Source organism: Lathyrus oleraceus, chromosome 5 (genome assembly GCF_024323335.1).
Source record: "Lathyrus oleraceus cultivar Zhongwan6 chromosome 5, CAAS_Psat_ZW6_1.0, whole genome shotgun sequence".
In the NCBI taxonomy this organism is placed as follows: Eukaryota; Viridiplantae; Streptophyta; class Magnoliopsida; order Fabales; family Fabaceae; genus Lathyrus; species Lathyrus oleraceus.
The window spans coordinates 542954853-542961307 of record NC_066583.1 but is presented as its reverse complement, the minus strand read 5'-3'; positions in this window follow the sequence as shown (position 1 = coordinate 542961307).

Sequence of the window (6455 nt, the reverse complement as noted above, 5' to 3'; positions counted from 1 at the left end):
ATAAGGTAAGTAATGCCATTACAAGAATTTGACATAGAAATTAGAGACAAAAGGAATAAAAAACTTGGTTGTTAATCATTTGTCAAGACTCCTAGTTGATGACCAGAGGCATGATAGAGAGGATATCAGGGAAGAATTTCTTAATGAGCATTTGCTTCTGATGACTTTTGTCATGACACCATGGTGTGCAGATATTATGAACTATTTGGTGAGTGGATATGTCCCTCAAGAATTCAATTCTCAACAAAGGAAAAGGTTCTTCTATGATTCAAATAATTATTATTAGGATGAACCATACTTGTATAAGAAATGTGTTTGTCAACTTTTGAGAAGATGCGTGGACTACACAGAGGCACGCTAGATCTTATCAGTGTGCCATAATACATCCTATGGTGAACACTTTAGAGGAACCATAATTACTGCTAAAGTTTTACAATCAAGTTATTTATTGCCCTCTTTATTTAAGGATGTTAATTAATTTGTTAAAACTTGTGATATATGACAAAGGATGTGAAATATTTCCATAAGGCAAGAGATTCCACTCATTAATATTTTAGAAAATGAATTGTTAGATGTGTGGGGCATACACTTAATGGGATCATTTCCCCAATCCCTTGGAAATTTATACATCCTTGAAGTTGTAGATTATGTTTCCAAGTGGATAAAGGCAATAGCAACTCCCATAACGACGTTAAGGTTGTGACAATTTTTTTATTAAAAACGTATTGTATAGACATGGCACTCCTAGAGCCATCATTAGTGATGAAATAACTCATTTTTGCAATTAAATTTTTGAATATTTGATGAACAAATATAGGGTCAAACGTAAAGTTGCTATAGCCTACCATCCTCAAAGTAGCGGGCAAGCTGAATTATCTAATCGGGAGAAAAAATGAATCCTTGAAAAGGTAGTTAACCCCTCTAGAAAGGATTGGTCAAAACATCTGGATTATGCTTTATGGGCCTACATAACTGCTTTCAAAACACCTTTAGTAATTTCTCCCTATAGACTTGTCTATGTCAAAGTTGCCACCTACCCATTGAATTACAACATAAAGCCTTTTGAGTTGTTAAAAAATTGAACTTCAACTAACAAATTGTTAGGCAAGCAAGGATGTTGTAACTCAATGAGCTGGAAGAGCATAAATTGTTCTCTTATGAGAATGTTGAACTTTACAGAGAAAATACCAAGAAATGGCATGACAGGAGATATCATAAAATAGATTTGGTAGAAGGGGAAAATATCCTCCTGTTCAACTCAAGGTTGAAGCTTTTCCCTGCTAAATTGAAATCAAGATGGTCATGGCCCCTTTAAGTTGATAAAACTTTATTCTCATTGGGATGTAAACCTTTTAAATGAAGAAACATAGGAGATGTTGAAGTGAATGGTCAAAGAATGAAAACTTACCATGGCGAGTCTTTGAGTAACTTGATGACTTATCGGCAAGTGTATTGATAGTATCACGGTAATAAAATATTGAATCCATAGAGACTGCTTTTTAAAAAGATAAAAAGTGTGCAATGCATAGAAAATAGTAAATTGGGGGTTCATATTTCAAAGCGAAAATAAACAAAGAGTTCAAATAGAATTTATGGAAGTGGTCAGGTAGTGTATATAATTCGTTATTTCTCTATTGTTGATGTTCGATGTCTTACATGAATAATCATATCACTATAATCCCACGGCGAGTTAATAAAATCGCCATAATCCATCACTTGCGATATAGCTAACTAATCACTACTTGGAGCTTCTTATTCCTAGTCCACTAGCATAAGCAGGATTAGGCGATGCAACATAGCGTTAATTTACTAGCCATTACTCGGGGTTTCCTATTCCTAATTAACTAGTGTAAGCATGATAATTGTCTTAGGTCCAACACATAGACTAGTGGTTAGTATTCCCTATGTGCCTAAAATCAGATTAAAAGAGTATATCACGTGAAAAGAATTACAAATAAGAAACTGAAGGTGAGAAAAACAAGAAAGGGGGGTTTGAATTGTTTGGAAAATAAGCGTTTTTTCAAAATGAAAATCACACAAGGATTTTATACTGGTTCGCTTATAACACAAAGCTACTCCAGTCCACCCGGCCAAGGTGATTTCGCCTTCAACAAGGACTTAATCCACTAATCTTGAAAGATTGATTACAGACAACGTCTAAGAGAAAGATCTCTTAGTCCTCTCAAGTATACAGACTGCACAGAGTCACTTGAGGAAATACAACAAAAATGAAAGCTTATGTAATCTAGAGTGCTTCTAAAATAAGCAAATATTACAACATTAAGAACAAGGTGTTTCACGTACTAAGCAAAAGCTTCGTGAAGATTGAGAGAATAAAACGTTTTTGTGTGTTGATGTTTCAGTAAGATCTTGTAATATTGTACTTGTACCTCTCAATGTGATTTGCAGTCCTTTATATAGAAGAGAAGGATCCGTTGAAAAATCACAACAGATAATGACTCTTGAATAATAATTAGTGCCATAACCTATGTTGCTTGTTGCCAAAGCAACTTTCTCTTCTTGAATGACTACTTTCCAAAAATAGTTCCTTTTCATTTGAATTTGGAGTTAACGTCTCTTTCAGTATAAGGAAGTCCATTTCCATAACTTTACTTGAAGTTAACGTTACTCTTCCTTATTTAGCAATTCCATAATCAGAGTCTTCGTGTTTCTGGAGATCTTGGAATCTTGCTATCTAACTTCTGATGTTGATCTCTTTTGAGTTCTGATGGTTTCTTCAGATAGCGCTGAGAACTTCTGGAGTTTGACATACCGTTGTTCAGAGTCAGAACTTCTAGAGCGTACTTCTTGTTCAGATGCTTCTGATATTTTGCTGTTTTGCTCAGAGTTAGACTTTCTTGAACGTGTTTCTACTTCAGATGCTTCTGGTCTTTTGATAATTTGTATCTGATATGATTATGTATCTGATGATTTCTTCCTTCTTTCCTTAGAACCCTGCACACTTAGAAACTTTTCGTTAGGGTGCCAATTTTGGTTTCATCCTTTGTTATCATCAAAATCATGGAATCTGTTGTAGAACAATTTTTGTTCTTACAATCTCCCCCTTTTTGATGATGACAAAACAAACTTAATTAGCAGATGAAACATAAGCAATATCAGATCAGATGGACAAGAGCTCCCCCTGAGATAGGCTAGGGAGTTCAGAAGTTCTTACCAGAGCTTCCAAGCAATGAGGTTTCTTGATACCTTCTGCAATTTCTTAAGTCTAGAGTTAGATAAATTTATTTTTTAAGAAAAATATGTTACAGAGTGCTTAAGGTATTTAGACATTATTTTCATCAGAGCTATTAAAGACTTCTCCCCCTTTTTGTCAGAATCAAAAAGACATAGCAAAAATAAAAAATTCAAGAGAAAAACCATTGTATTCAGATAAAAAGCATTAGAGGCAAAAAGAATAAGTAAACATCAAAAACACGGAAAGCAAAAACAACAGGCAAACAAAAAGTCCTAAGTGCCTAAGGGTTGGGAGGCGGAGACATTCTCTAAAGCAATTGAGCCAGCATGCTCTGAATGTTGTCGTTGACGGTATCTTGTTTATCCATTCTGGCACGGAGTATCTTCTGATCTTGCTTAAGTTCTTCCAGCGTCTGGAGAACCATAGGGATAACAGAAGAAGAAGACTCCCCCTGAGTCAGAGCCTGCTGTGCTTCAGCAGCAGCCTTTGCTTCAGCTTCAGCAGCAGCCTGTGCTTCAGCTTCAGCAGCAGCAACAGCAGCATCAGTCAGAGCTTTAGCTTCAGCTTCCTTTGCCTTTTCTTCCTCAAGCCTTCTGGCTTCCTCTTCAGCTTCCTTTGCCAGTCTCTCTTCCTCTAGCCTTCTGGCTTCAGCTTCTCTTGCAAGTCTTTCCTGGAGTCTTGCCTCAGCATCTCTGATGTAGCCATTTCTGACTTGTTCAGAGATGTTCTTCAGTCTAAAAGCCTCAGAGGTCATCCAGTCAATGACTCTGTTCCAGTGTGTCCTTACAGAGTCAGGATCATCACTGACTTCAGAGTTAGTGGTCAGAGACTTGACCTTTTGTACTGAAGCCCTTGCGACCAGCATTATGGCTTCCTCAAGGGTAGGTACAGAAAGGTTTGGTTCAGAGGTTTGAGGTGAAGATGTTGGAGGGCTGAGATTTAATGTGAGAGGTTCAGGTTCAGCTTCAGGTTCAGGTTCAGGTTCAGCTGAGGTATTTGGAGGGGTGATATCAGAGGTGTGGAGGTCAGAGGGTTGAGTTTCAGAAGGTTGGTCTTCAGAAGGGATGTTGGTTGTTTGTTCTGGGGGAGGTGAAGTTGCTTCAGATTCAAGTGGAGGTTGTTGTGGTTGTTGAGAGTTGTGGTTTAGAGCCTGAAGTTGGGCTAGGGTTGGAGAGCTAGGGTCAGAGTTTTCTGGGTCAGAGGAGAGGATAAGGTATGGAGGTGATTCTGGGGCTGAAGAAGAAGAGGAACTGGTTTGGTTCAATTCTTCAGCTTCAGATAAGGGTAGTGTTGTGTGGGCAAGATTAAATTTTGGTCGAGGTTCTGAGGTTCTGGTTGTAGAAGGTGGGGTTTCAGAGGTTGTGTATATGGGTGGTGTTGGGAGAGGATTAGAAGAAGAAGCCATAATTTGTTCAGAGGGAATAGAGGGAGCAGACATACCAGTAGTTTCTTGCAGAGGTGCTGGAGATCTTACTTCAGAGGTTTCTCCTATCCTTGCTCTCTTTGCCTTTGAAGATTTATTCTTAGGGGGACCTCTTTTGAACTTGACAAAATCTTCTTCTGAATCCAGACAATCGTCCAATCTGAAGTCAGAGATATCAACTCCTTCATCCTTCAGACGCTGCATGTAGTGGAGGATTGCATCTACAGGTTCATTCTTGAAGAACCTTGCAAGACCATGTGGCAGCTTCCTCTGATCTTTCAAGGCATCCCAGGAGGTATCCATAGTGGGTCTGACTTGAATCTTCTTCAGAATTCCCATACTCTTCAGATTTCTGGCGTTCAGAGGCTTTCCAGTATCTATAGCCAGATCATCCATCAGCCTGTTCTTCTCCAGATGATCTACCAATCCATTCTCAATGAACACATCAGATATAAGCCTTCCCACAGGGATGTAGGATCTGGGCTTCATGTTGTTTCTGGTCTCCCTCACAGAGTCTCTGAGGTATCTGAAGAGAAGTGCAGGAAGGCAGAGCTTCACACCCTTGTGAATGCAATACAGAATGCACTTCTGATCTGCATTGATGTAGTCAGAGGAGTTTGATGTTGGGCGATGATGAATGGTTCCCAGAATTATCTTGAGCCATACTCTAAGATTCTGATGCAGTTCTTTGTTCTTTGAAGGATTTCCTTCAGTGTTGAGTTTGAAGATGGTTGGATTGATTTCGTCAGCAATGCGCTTTGACCTAGGGTTTATGTTGTAAATTCTTTTTCCTCCATCTTTCTCCATGTTTAGTAAAGAAGCAATTGACTTTTCAGTAATCACTATCTTTACCCCCAAAACATAGGAGACGATGAAATGGTCATCAGCGTCTGCAAATCTCCAGAACTCTTTGATGAGATTTGGGTAAACAGGGCCATACAGCCTTTGGAAGTAGTTTCCCCACCCTTGTATACGGAGTTCTTCAGTAAGATCTACTCCATTTCTCCTCATGTTGTCAAAGTCCACCAGTGTTTCACATAACACATCCAGTCCCTCAAAGGGAGTTGCTAGGTTGATATGAGGTTGACGATCAAGAATATGGGGTTCCTTGTACACTGGAGTAATGGAAACGCCTGTAACCATTGGAGTTGGAATGCTTGAACTTTGGGCAGTGGTGGTGGATTCCATTTGCTGAGAAAAGTTGAAAACTTGTTGTTGTTGAGCATCCATAGTTGAAGACGAAGGAGATGAAGATGAAGAGTTTGTAGAAATGCTTCAGAGAGGGTTTGAGAGTGAGTGAGAGTGATAAGTGTGTGAAATGTGAGAAAAGTGTTTAAATACCCTAAATGAAAACACATGCAAAATGACACACATTCCAGCGTTAGCACAAGAATCAAGTTAGCACGCTTGGGGGGAGACATGATTAAGGCTCATTAATGAGGGTCTAATCCCAACAGTATGCACACTGCTCGAGGAGATCTCAATCGTCTGACCTTTGAATTTCTTCTGGACAGCTGTCTAGAAGTTCTAAAGTTAGACGCTAAGTGCTCCACGTGTTGATGTATCTGATCTTCAGGAATACCAAAGGATTGGTTCCTGGAGATTTCTAACTCAGATATCTTCTTAACTTGGCAGAAGTATTAGAGTCAGAGGCAGAAACATATTTGTTTATGTCAGAGTCTCATTTTTCATTTTCAGAGCCATACTTCATTCTGGGCAATTTTGAATGTTCAGATTTTCTAAGATAAAAAGAAATCTATCTTCAGCTAGAGGCTTAGTAAAGATATCTGCCCATTGATGATCCGTATCAATGAACTTCAATGTTACTATCCCTTT